This window comes from Sebastes fasciatus, chromosome 13 (genome assembly GCF_043250625.1).
Source record: "Sebastes fasciatus isolate fSebFas1 chromosome 13, fSebFas1.pri, whole genome shotgun sequence".
In the NCBI taxonomy this organism is placed as follows: Eukaryota; Metazoa; Chordata; class Actinopteri; order Perciformes; family Sebastidae; genus Sebastes; species Sebastes fasciatus.
In genome coordinates this window covers 16,722,829-16,736,652 of record NC_133807.1, presented here as the reverse complement: position 1 = coordinate 16,736,652, position 13,824 = coordinate 16,722,829, and the positions used below count along the sequence as shown (strand labels likewise).

General features: G+C 39.5%; 1 long non-coding RNA gene across 3 annotated transcripts in view; it reads right to left on the bottom strand.

The window, feature by feature from the left end:
• Positions 1-13,824, bottom strand: part of LOC141780572 (uncharacterized) — a 63,790-nt gene that overhangs the window by 30,090 nt on the left and 19,876 nt on the right. For 2 of the 3 annotated variants that reach the window (XR_012596697.1, XR_012596698.1), the window contains exons 3-5: positions 11,210-11,273; positions 6,182-6,280; positions 3,322-3,462 (exon numbers count right to left, since the gene is read on the bottom strand). This is a non-coding gene — a long non-coding RNA (uncharacterized LOC141780572). The remainder of the gene's footprint in view (positions 1-3,321; positions 3,463-6,181; positions 6,281-11,209; positions 11,274-13,824) is intronic. The other variant, XR_012596699.1, reaches the window with a different exon arrangement.

Genomic DNA, 13,824 nt, shown 5'->3' with positions numbered 1-13,824 from the left:
ATTATTTCCAGTAGCCAGCACGGGGCGACTCCTCTGGTTGCAATAAGAAGTCTGATTGTATAGAAGTCTATGAGAAAATGAGTCTACTTCTCACTTGATTCCTCAGTAAACATTGTAAACATGAGTTTATGGTCTCAATTGCTAGGTTCAAGTCTTCTTCAATACAGCATGATGTTCATTTAGTAAATTATGGTCCCATTTAGAGTCAAATAGACCATAAAGCAGCGTATCCTTTAGGGCGTGGCTACCTTGTGATGGACAGGTCGCTATCACATCATTGTCCGATCTGGGAGTTTACCGTGTTTTCGTCTTAGAACTTTAACTCTTTCACATTGTGTTTTCAGTTCATTAAAGTTAATTGTAACATTTTGGTCACATAAAAAATGTCTTATTCAGCGTTCGGTTGTACTTAGCTCCACCCTCTCGTGTCACTTCTGGTTGCAAAAAACCAAGATGGCGACGGCCAAAATGCCGAACTCAAGGCTTCAAAACTGTAGTCTACAAACCAATGAGTGACGTCACGGTGACTATGTCCACTTCTTATATACAGTCTTTGATTTTAATACTATTCGAACTATTACAAAAAAGGCCCACAACAACAAAACCACGTAGTGAGTGACACTGACACTAACATCGGTAGCTTCAAATACACTGTATCATGTCAAAAAGACCAAAGCCCTCTGGGGCCAGGGAAGGAAAAGAGGCAGAGAAAAAAAAGGAAAAGCGGGAAAAAGACAGAGGCAAGTTTACCTATTCCAGAGTAGTTGCCGTTGGAGGAGAGTGCTACTAGTTTACTTTGGACGATAGTAACATTTGCTAATTTAATAAAAAGCTAGAGTTAACGTCACCTTAAATCCATTAGGAAAAGTTGCCAAAACTATTCAGGTGTTTGGAGAATAACCTACACCACAATTTTGAGAAATACAGTTTTTCTTTTAAGTGTGATCTGCATAAAGACATAAAGCTATGCAGTAGTAATTGGTGGTGAAATTGGCTGCGATGCAAGGGGCACCATCTAAAATCTTGCCTAGGGCACCAAATTAGTGTGTTCTGGCTGCATCCCACTGCCTTCCCTGATAACTCTACAAGAACTCTGTCTTTTGTGTGTCACACACACACACACACACTCGGTCTCTCCTCAGAGGCAAACACGATGCACTCGGTTGTAAACACGGAAAGTCACAGTGTAGCTTTGTGAGGAATGGGGAAAAAGAGCTTGAGAGAGAAGTCTATATCCTAAATGCTTCCTCACTTCTGCACCACTGGCCAATTACTGAGTAATGTGGCCATGCATGTTCGATTGACATTCTCAGAAGGTTGTCAATGATACTGTATGTCATTAAAAAGGGAAAAGGTGGACCAACGATACCATGTCATGTTACTCATTTTTATGCAGCTTTCGGTAGACAAGAGCAGTATCCACTTTTGGACTATATGCTTTTGAAGCATAATGAAGTCTAAAGTGTGTGTGCTGCATCATGTGATTATGTTGTTGCTTTCAGGTGTGAGCGGCAATGAAAGACAAGGACATTTTTTTTAATAAGCGCTCGAAGTCAAGGGTCAAGAGAGTGGAAGGATGTATGGATGAGACACCTCAATGTCTCAGTGACAGAAGACCGATGAGCAACTTTATGCAAATAAGCTGTGACACAGTGCAGCCATGGTAAATACTGTAGAAAGGTATCTAGCCCCTTTCACACATGCACTGCAACCCTGAACCTATCTATAAATATTACCAAGAGGAGCTGTATGTGAGAACCAAGGTTATAATCGTTTAGTTTTTATTTTATTTAAGTTTTGACTATTCAATTTAATTTAAGTTTAGTTTTTATACATTTAGTTTTAGTTTGTTTTTGTTAGGGCCAGGTATAATACCTCAGAAGTATGTAGCTACATATACATACATATTACATGGTTGGAGAACTGTATAATAGTCATAATGTTTCCTTTTTAATCTTCATGCTACTTTAGCGTCCGATGTGAAGCAATTGCTGTATAGCGCCATCTCCTGGAAAGTCAAGTCCGTTCAGTTCTGTGGTTCAATGTCAGAGAGTTGACAGAAATTCATCCCGTCTCCTTTTGTCGGTATATATATTATAGCTAAAGAAAAAAACTAAAACCGAAATTAATTTATTTATTCATTTTTATTTTGTTTTTATTCGTTCTTTAACCAAGAGATGTAGTTTCAGTTTAGTTTTTCTTAGAGAATAAAGATTTTTATTTAGTTTCAATTTGTTAAAAATATTTTTCACTGCTTATTTTCGTTTAGTTTCAGTTTTAGTTTACTATAATAACCTTGGTGAGACCGTAAATGTCCAAACCGGACGTTAAATGGACTTTACCCTGCCAGCTCCCTGGTACAAAGTCTGTGCAATGTCCGATTGAGCCCATGTGTGAATAGAGCCGCTCATAGTCCGGAGAATTCACCCCAAACGAGTGGGCGTGTTGATGACGTTTCTCTCAAGCGGCTGGCGCAAAACCGGAAGAAAACAAACATCTGAGGATGAGGAAGAAGGGTCACTTACACGAAGACGCCAACGAAAATGTCTAACTGGAGAGATGTCAAGATTCAGGAACTTGTGTCGGTAAGGGCCAATGCTGAAATTGTCAGGCAAATTCAAAGAACGGCAGGAGACTCGGTTGTTTATGACCAAATTACGAAGCAGATAAGTGACCGCGGTGTGATCCGTGTCATGTCCTGCCTCTTTCACGCTCTACCCAGGCGCCACCGCTCGCCTAAAAGCATTTCCAGTAGGTGAGAACGCGTCTGACACGGACAATCTCCTGTTGTGTGCTACATGTGTGAAAACGGCTTGTGTCTTTAAAATGACTGCAGCCACAGTGGGTTTCTTTGTGGTATACAACATCCTGTACATATCCCTGTCTATTTCATAGACATCAATAAAAAAAGAAGAAAGAAAAATAGGGAAAATGATTTCAGAGATTATAAATAGCCATGGTCTAAAATTATGTATGAGACAGCTACGCAAAAATAACAAGTCGCACATTAGGTTTTTCAGGTGAGCTGGCTGGCTCTCTGTGAAGCAGAAGAAGGAAACAGTGCAGCAGTAGATGAGACAGAGAAATGAAGACTGACAGCAAGAGGAATGGGACTTGAGGTGGGAGGGGGGTTTTGGGTCTGGCCAGCCGCTGCAGTAGCAGTCAGTGCTGCATTGAAAGGGTTAACACGAGACAGTAAAGTGAATCCAGATGTGCTGTTATTATTAATATCTCTGGCTGATGAATGGGAAGGTAAAATTACAGGCGCCAGCCAGGGAGGCCCCGTGTGTTGCCCTGCCACCCAGGCGCTTCCCAGCTCACCTCCACAGCTCCGGCAGCCGCAGCAGAAGACCGTCAGCGGGGAGAGGCCGTCAGCGAGCCTCCACGTGGCCTCAGCGTGTCAAACAACCAGCAGGCAGGTAGACAGACAGGCAGTCACTTTCACCAGCCGGCGGTTCAGCACTGCGATGGGACAGACAGACACTTTAATTCACTTTCATCTCGGTCACTGCTCTGAGTCCAGTCAAAACGAAGGAGTGATTCCAGACAGATATTTTGGGATTTTTGGCGATATACAAATATTTTTTGGATTGAACTATTATTACTCACTATCTTTAAAAATCTGACCATTTATATGTCACATTAATATTAGGTTCTGCAAAATTTTGAAAAAATATCTAATTGCGATTATTTTGACTGATATTGCATTTGCGATATGAATTGCGTTATTAGAGGGAATGATCATTTTTACATCATTATTCTCATTTTCATTGAAAAAAACATATGAAAATGATTATGGTGTGATTTTTGCGTGGATCTGTACCAAACAAAGATGTTTCAATAAGTCTGTAGAATACGATGTGCCAGCCAGGACATCTCTGCACCACGACAATATTTAATCTAAAATGGTATTTTGACACATTTCGCCTTTAACAAATAATGCACCTCCGACAATTTGACAATTGCAGTGGGTCATATTGTAATATCGATACAATTTGTATTAACTGTGCAGCCCTAATTTATATTCTATGTTTCCTCCAGAAACAGGATTAACACGATGGAAGTAAAACCAAAACCATTAATCCATTAATCAAAGAGTCAATCTACAAACATTTTATATTGCTTGAGTCATTTTTTAAGCAGAGTACAGCCAATAGAAACGCTCTCTCAATGAAAGGACCTGTGATTGGTCAAAGTCAATAGATTTTTTAAAGCCTGTAAACAGAGCCATGAGGAGGTGCAGAAGTCTAGTTATCTCTCAGATCACTTGAATATGCTGAAAGGTTATTATGGCATTTTTGCCCAATGATGCCAAAAATACACTGCCTACTGCCACTTTAACTATCAGCTGCTGTTGAATTGAAAAGTCAGGCAGCTTGATAGGAAGGAACCTATAATCACTTTATTGGCTCTATAAGCTCCTCACACCTCCTGCAATTCACACCTCAGTCTTGTGTTGGTTCAACATGTGACAGTGTTGTTGCTGTGAATTCAACCAGACGTGGAGACAGACGGGATTTCATACCAGTTCTGGCAGACAGAATAGTTTTTTCTCTCCCTTTTTCCCTTTCATCATAAAACGTGACACTAAAGCGGTGAGGTTTCTGTTATTCAACAGGAGCTCTGCTGGTTTACATCAGGAACATTGTCACAACACATCAGAGCCACAGACCCCTGTTGAGTCAGGATTTCTGCCACAGCCTTTTCACTTCTTATTTGTAGAATAGTTAACACTCCACATTGTAGCCTGACATGTGTTGTGCATGATATAAATCAGAGGTTCTCAATTATTTTCAGCCAAGGACCCCTTACAAGATAGAGAATATACCATGGAATAATTTGGCATAGCCTATATAGTCTTAGTTATATGAAAGAACAACACAAGAGAAATGAATTAGAAAGATATTAGACATGTATCGAACATATTCGCAGATTCTGAAAGTTATAGATTTGTTAGATTAGAATGTCATCAATGGACTATTATATCAACCCAGTTGTCAGAATTTTTTTTAGCATTTTACGTTTCTGTGAACTACGTACATGTTGAATGTTGACGAAAAAAGTTTCATAAATATGTTTCATATCATATCCTCGTATCACGCTTGCAGAAACGCACAATGTAGTTAACGCTGTGAAACGATTAGTTAGGTTTAGGCAACAAAACTACTTGGTTAAGGTTAGAAAAAAGATCATGGTTTGTGTTCAAATAATAACATAACGTAATGTAACAACGAAACTACCTACTACTAATAAACTACTAATAAACAACAACTGGTCTTAGAGGACTTTCTTTCTTAACGTTACGTAAAACAACGTTGCGTAAAACAACGTTGCGTAAAACAACGTTGCGTAAAATAACGTTGCGTAAAACAACGTTGCGTAAAACAGCGTTGCGTAAAACAACGTTACGTAAAACAACGTTACGTAAAACAACGTTACGTAAAACAACGTTACGTAAAACGTTACGTAAAACAACGTTACGTAAAACAACGTTACGTAAAACAACGTTACGTAAAACAACGTTACGTAAAACAACGTAAAATCAACATTTACTTTTGGCTTCACACTGGACACTAACAGGGGTCTCCTGGATTTTTCATTGGAAAGCACTTTGAGCTACATTTCTTAATGAAAATAGCTCTAAAAACAAAGTTATTATTATTATTTTATTTCCCACTCCATACTTGTGTAGACAGTGATATGCCCTGTCTTCAAACCATGGATTTCAATATTAAAGTACTCTATCCTCGATAAGTCTGAAAATTAATTATCAAAATTACCATCAATTATTAAATTACCATCTGCCATGTTTTGCTCAGCAGACGCCCTGCAACTTAATAAGTCTTTTATGTATCCCAGGCTGTGTCCACCGTTATGAAGATGAATTTGAAAACACATCTTCTTTTTTTTTCATCTGAGGCTCCCAGCCACACTAAGTCGTCGTTTTCCTAAAACTGAGCAGCGAGTGTGCATGACTGAAAGGGTTCCCATAGTGGGTTTCAATGCAACAGCTATCACTCATGACCCACAATCAAATCAGAATTGAATCTGCTGCAGTCTGACTACAGAAACAGACACACACCGGTACCGTGTGTTCAGCTAGACTGATAATAATAAATAGTCAGTGGTGACAAATAGTTTTAGATATCAAATTGGCAATCAATTCAACATCACTCCTTACCAGAAGATGTTGATCCATCCAGGTGGAGCTTTCCCTGCATGCAATGGGTGAGAGGCCTAGAAAAGTGCGTCTGTCACAGGATGATGGAGGAAGTGACAACTGAAAAAGGGAGAAGAACAAACAGACAAATGTTTTATTGGTTTGGTATATTGGCGTAGATGGCGAACTTTAAGAGGACAATGTAAAAATAGAACAACAAGCCATTGGTCATTTCTTTAAACAACCAATGGTTATATTCAGTACCAAAACAGGAAACTCTATAGGAAGGTCAGTGTAGATGGATGGGGGCTACATTGGAGTCTAGATTTGGTGTCTTGTCTCCTACCAACAATCAACGTTGATTTTTTAAAAACCATAACCAGATCTTTCGCCAAACATAGCCTTTATGCAGCTGTAGTTGCCTAAACTTAACAAAACCATAAAGGGATAGTTTGGGTGTTTTGAAGTGTGGTTGTAGAAGCTACTTCTCCATAGTCAGCATATTACCTACAGTAGACGGAGTTAGGAGAAACAGACAGGAGTACCGGCACGGGAGCATTTTAGAAACCTAAAAACATCAATATCAGTTTACGTGTACGCCATATTTCTAATATTTTGACCACTTTGTCTTGCCGTCAGACAGCCCTTTCTGATTGGGAACTGAAGCCGTTATATCCATTTACTCTATGCTCTCTTCAAAACCACCAGACTCCTTTGACAAAAATAGCTATTTTAATTTGCTGTTTTTAAAGTGTTAGTTCGGATTCACCAAAGTCACACAATAACAAACAAACTAACCAAAAGGCAGCGGTAGACCAGCAACTCCCATGTTCTGCGAGGTAAAATGACTGTTTTTGTCAAAGGAGTCTGGTGACTTTGAAGACAGCATAGATAATGGCTTTAGTTCCCCGTCGGAAAGAGCTGTCTGACGGCAAGATAAAGCTGTGAAAATATTCTAAATATAGCATACACTTAAACTGATATTGATTTTTTTAGGTGTCCAAAACACATTTTGCTGCTGCCCCCGACCACAGCAGTACATCACTTTGCTCCCTCACTGATACTCCTGTCTTTTTCTCTAAACTGGGGGCGTGCAGACCGCCATCTACTGTAGTAATACACTGAATATGGAGAAGTACGTCCTACAGTATAACCTCACTTCAAACCCGAACTATCCCCTTTAACCATATAGGCTTTTTGGAAGGCACTAACAAGTTATGTAGGTGTGGACTTGTTGCAAAATGCCAGTGTGGACGAAACCCAATTTCACACGTAAGCATTGTTTTTAAATGATTCCACATTATGGTTGATATGTGCATCTAACCCTAGGTGTGACTGAAGCGCACTTGTCAACTGTCATTGACTCCTATTTAAAATCAAAAACACATGTGTGCATGATTGTCTTTGCAAAAAGTCAGCCACTTTAAATCTGCGTTTCTGCCCGCCGCAAGAAAACGGAACCATGTCCTCGATGTCTTCACAAGCCCTGGACTCTAGTCCAAATTCTATTGAGTCGAATTGGTTCAGGTAAGGGTCTCATAACGGGCTGCAGGTCTCTTGTCTGCGTGTCAATATGTCTGATACCCAAGTGAATCCAAGCAGACTTTACGAGCTCTGATCATGTGGTGCATCATAATCATCACAGGAGATAAATGCTGCTGCTTGTTAATTTGGCGGCATATCATGCTGAGGGTGTCAAAAAATGTCAGAATCTGTTAAGCAGCAGAGACAGAAAAAGAAAGAAAGGCAGGAAGAGGAGAAGGTTCTTTAGCCGATGGAGGGTGCAGCAGCAGAAGCAGGAGACGGAGGGGAGGGTGTAGTCGAGGGTGATGGGAACTGAGAAACAAGCGTAAATCCAGTAGGGGAGTATGGAGCCTGGCTGGCCACAGGGGCTGTTGTTTTAACCGTCAGACACACGGCTGCAGGGAGGGGGTGGTGCAGAGGTTGTAGGTGGGATTTGGAGAGGAAAGGGGGGTGGATGGGTGGTTGGGTGGTTGGGGGGGGTGCATCCCTCTCGGGTTGCTGCTGTCCCCAAGCAGTCCTGTGGGAGCTCCCCCAGCCAGCCTCTCTGTCGCTGTCTGCCCCCCACCACCACCACCGCCACCACCACCACCCAGCATGGGGCCCCCACCATCCCTCCACATGACAGCCCAGAAGACAACCTCACGCTGGCTTTACTCACCCTCCTTTGTGCATTTTCAACACAGGGATACCAGACAAATTATGCTTAATGACCGGCGGTGGTTGCCAGAGGAATGGCTGCTTTGTTGCCAGTGCCAAGTGCGTAAATGTTAGAGTGCAACCTTATACAGCCACCCCTCGGTCCTACTGAGCAGATGCCCTTTCTGCTGCTGGAGTTAACAGGCTGGACTGGACCTGAAGCCCCGGAGTACATTTTCCAAAATTACTGTGTCTCAGATCAGCTAACCAGTGCCTGCTGGTTGTTCACAGAGCCTGGCATGGTGCATTCACTGTCTTTACACCTATAATCTTTGGAATAGTTTCCCTCTTTAGATAATACAACTGATAAATTAAAAGCCTAAGACAGATCCTCTCGCTCATCTTAACTGATGATTTTGCTCTTTTGTTTTGAGCCTTTCAATTCAATGCGGTCATTCTTGTGCCTGTTACTACGCTGCCTGTTTGATGTTTTTTTCAGCTTAATTGTTTCATTGTGAAGGGCTGTAACTTTTGTTTTGAAAAGCACTACATAGTATAAATAAATCTCACTTACTTATAGGGAGTTAATGTCCAGCCAGGATGGTGGTTGACGGCTAATGAGAAACTGTTTGTGAAACAGAAATCAAAGGGAAATCTGTTGTCTACAACACAACAGACAGAGCTATAGCGGATTGTTTTGCTTGTACTTTAATATTAAACATATTGGGAACAGATTAAAAAAAGGAATGAGATCAGCAGTTACTACTTTACCGCATCTTATTTCATTGCTATTTGGCGTCTGTGATGAGAAAAATATGGTCTGCTTGTGAAGTAGAGATACTTCCTCCACTATCTATATGATTAATGGTTGTTGGCTTGGGAATATAAATGTGCAAAACAGAAATCAGCTCAGCAACAGTGATGTTAGCGAATCTGCACGATCCTCCATCTAAGAGATGAATTAGGTGATATTCTATGTTTTTCTGATTGTCAACAAATCCCATGGTAAGACCAAAACCAACAATAAATTGATCCTACAAATGAGTATTACCTTTGAAACCAAAACCTGATATCTCCTCTTCCTCTGAGCCATAGAGCTCCATTAAAAACACATCAATGAGTCACACTGTTGCAACAGGTGACATGTTCCTTCATCACCATGAACACACACACTGTAGTTTATTTAGACTCAATCCCGGCAACAGGTTCTCATCCTGATTCGTCACATACTGACACTTTGTCAGACCACTCGGCGTCACTCTTTCCATCGCACTAAACACGTGCTTAATGTTGTGAATTAAACAAAAACACTTGTTTAGGTTTAGGCAACAAAACCACTTAGTTAGGTTTACGGAAAAACAGCATGGTTGGGCTAAAACTACTACGTTTGTACAGTGAAAATGTGACTGAACGTTGTGAACACGGAACACGAACGATCAGCTGATTGGAAATGAAAGTGAAACTTAACGCACAGGTCATGAACAGCGGCCTCCTGGATGAAAAAACCTCCCACCCGCCCTGTGTGTCTCTTTCGCTCTTTAAACCACGTCACCACAGTATTTTCCCTGAGCGTTTACTGTTGCCGCGGATGGGTTTACATTATAGTTAATGGAAAGCCCAGTGTGTGTCCTTCCGTCGTGAAACAGTGCCATGTGCGGCGGTATCGAACGCCTACAGCCGTGGCAAAGCATCAGTATTTGACGCCCTGGGAATGAGAACGGGTTGATCCCAGATACACCGTCCTGCTGCCACAAATACTCACCAGAGCACCAAATGTGGATTAATCCACCGCTGAAAATAATCCCCAACAAATGCACCATTTCCTCCTGTTTGAGTAACATTTACTGTTTATTTCTATTTTCCATATTTATTGTTGTTATATATTGTGTACCATGCACACATTTTCACATACTTATTTCTATTTTTCGTATAACTGCTCTATGTTTTTATATATTTTTATTCTAAATATGGAACTGCAACGTAACCCAATTTCTGATTCTGATTTCTTTTAGGAGATTACTCTGCCTTTTTAAGAAATGAAACTAAATATTTTTGAGCCATTCTTAAACACTTCTATCTTCAGGGGGAAGCAACGGGCTTGGGGCGACAGACTAGTGTTGAGAGATGGATTAATACTGGTGGTTTTGGTCTTTTCATGGCATTTGTTGACAATAAGAAAAATAGTCTAACTTCATCTTTTAAGGAATTAATCCTCTCCTTTGGTCAGAGATACGAGTTTGCAAAATGAGGTGCAACATAACAATTCTAATTTACTTCACAAGCAATAAATGCATTTAATTTGCTTAATTCAATGGACTCATCATACGTTGTATTGTGTGTAAAATATGTGCACTTATTGCACACTATTATCTGCTGAATTACTTTGATGACAAGATCATTTTGCATTAGTTGTATTTCTAGATTTCTTGTTCTTAAACATCAGAGCAAAACAGAAAAAGTCTTGCACAGTTTTTGCTGTGAAGAAAAGCTCTGATTTATCTCCAGCGGAGTTGAATTACAAAGCGACTTTCAGAACAGGAAAATGTTAATTGATTTCTAATCAATGTAACTGAGCCGTGTGGGTAAAGCAAATACTACAAGCTTGGATTTCGACTAATTCTGGGAGACTGAAAAATGAGGAGTGGCAGAGAGAGGAGACTTTTTAAAAAGCTGGAGTCAGTCTGATTGCTCCCCGGGGAGACATTTCCACCCCAGTGTCCCACAAATGACATGTTTGTATGTAACGTAATATGCTTTCTTTAAGAGGTGACGCTTTAGTGGGAGACACATTCTTCCCAAGGGCCCCGCAGTCAGACACTAAAAATGTGTTGTTTGTTTCTACTTCATATTTCTTTTGTCAAACATAAAAACACTAGTGAGAGATCATACCTGCTCAGGTGGCTGATTAAGTTTGATTTATACGCCCTGCAGATTCCCAGAATTCATTGATAGTCTGCAAGAGCATAAAGAAGTCACTTTATTTTACATTCATGCTGCATGTAAACAAGTGAACGATTTTCAAAGTCCCATTTACTTTAAGTCTTCCCATTTATGAGCAGCATATAAACATTTAATGCATTTATGTAGTTTTGAGCAACAACTTTAACTCTTCCTATAGGCACCCAAAAGTAGAGGCTGTTGTATAAATAAATTAATAATGAATGGAAATATAGTAAAACACAGTTGTGAAAAAATATGTCTTCATAGGAGAAGTTATAATTGTTAAAAAAAAAAACTGTATGCATTTAAAAATGTCCGTATAGCTGCATACAACTACATTTAAGTGTGCTATGAACCTTGAATCAAATGTTTATATACCGCTTATAAATGCTAAATAGCGGGACTTAAAGTGTTTTTTTCGAGGGATTCTTGTGGGCAAATTTATTGGACTATGAAATCGAACATCTGTGTTGCACACAAGCAAATAAACCGGCAATTTGTACCAATGAGATCTGTTTTAGTTTAAATTAGACCATCAAATAAACGCAGAAAGAAAAGACATTTTCCACCGCTTCAGGCTGTGTGCTGTTTGTTTTCTGAAGCATTTTTCTCACGCAGAATGAAATATAAAGACTTCCCCCGCAGACACCCAACATGGCACCTACAGCAGACACTAGTTGCATTCATGTATTTGTATTTGAAGTCACAGGATTTATTATTTTGTTGTTGTTTTGTCCTGATGTGGCTGCAAAAGTGCACAGATGCAGACAGAACAGAAGAAATACAGACAGACAGCAGATAATAAGAAATAAAGGAAAACTATACAGCAGAGAAAAGTAGTTTGCTTTCACAGTTTTCTTCCAAGACATGCAATACACAAATGTTTTCATTACATGGATCCCCATATAGACAAACATTTAACCATTGGATTAGATCTAGTCTGTTCTGTTTGTTGTTGTCTGTTGCTGTTAATTCATTGTTGAACTGTAGCTATCTCTCCTACAGTCCTTGAACTCCACATCAACTCTACCCAACTACACTTATCACATTACTGTATTATTGTCGTTTGTTGTTAGTTATTGTAACTCTGGCATCAGTTTTCAGGAGGCTTGGAAGTTCACAAGAGAATTTTGTAACTAATTTGAAAAAATAATTTCAACCATTTTGCAAACATGGATCTAAGAACAAAACCAGAACCAGTATGACGTCGCTATAAGGACTGTTAATCACAAAAATGCACAGGGTTAGTTATCAGTTCTATCATGTGATGAATAATGTTTTCATTGAGATAGTACAACAATCACTACAATTAGAGTTAAATTTAACATTAATCTTATTTTACATTCCATATCATTTATTGCACATACAGGAGAAGAAAGATAAAAAGCCACATGTTGACCACATTAATAGCCACTATTGTAAGCTATCTGATTATCCCAAATAAAGTTAAATGTGTTAATTTACGCTTACTCGTAATTAGGTTACTCATTAATCCAAAATGTAATATTCAAATCCTCCCCCAGTCCATGTTAAGGATCAAATTATTGTTGAAACTACCAATTATCTTCATTGTTTATTAATCATTTGGTCGATAAAATGTCAGAAAATAGTGAAACATGCCCATCACAATTTCCCAGAGCCCAAGTTGACGTCTTCAAATAGCTTGTTCTGTATTATATATGCACTGTAGATCTTGGAAATTTGTATTTAGGAATAACCCCTTGAGATGCACCATTTCGTTTTCAAAAGGGGTTCTCAACGGCAAAAATAAATAAAAGCACAATCAGACAAAACATTTAACAAAAAATAATACCCTTTTTCCACCAAAATTGGCGTGTACAGTATATGCAGGTTTTTTAAGCACAGGAAAAGCCGCTAAAAATAGGCTCAGACTTCGGTTGCACTGGCCTTTCTGATTTGTTCCCTGGTGTGTCACGTTCGACTTCACAGACGTGCCGGGCGGCACCGGAAGCAGTGTTAATAAACAGTGGTTACTTCTTTTTTATATGTTACTGTTAATTCAGTCTCTCTTTCAAACTCTAAAACCAGAGTTGGTGATTGTTGGAACAGTGGAAAGACTATTAAAGAAGGTGTTGATGAGTTTTATTTAGTTTCTCTCAAGCTTGAATCATAGACTTTACATAAGAAGTGGATGTAGTCACAGTGACGTCGCTAATTGGTTTGTGGACTGCCGTTTTGAAGCCTCGAGTTCACATTTTGGCCGTCGCCAAGTAAAACCGGAGCCAAGTACAACCGAACGCTGAATAAGACATTTTATGTGACCAAAATGTTACAATCGTGAACTGAAAACAAACTTTGAAAGGGTTAAAGTTGAGAGATGAAAACATGGACAACTCCCAGAGACAACGCCGTGGTAGCGACCTGTCATTCACAAGGTAGCCACGCCCTAAAACATTTTAGCTTTATGATCTATTTGACTCTAAATGGGACCATCATTTACTAAATGAGCATCATGCTGTATTGAAGAAGACTTGAAACTAGCAATTGAGACTATAAACTCATTTTTACAATGTTTACTGAGGTAATAAATCAAGTGAGAAGTA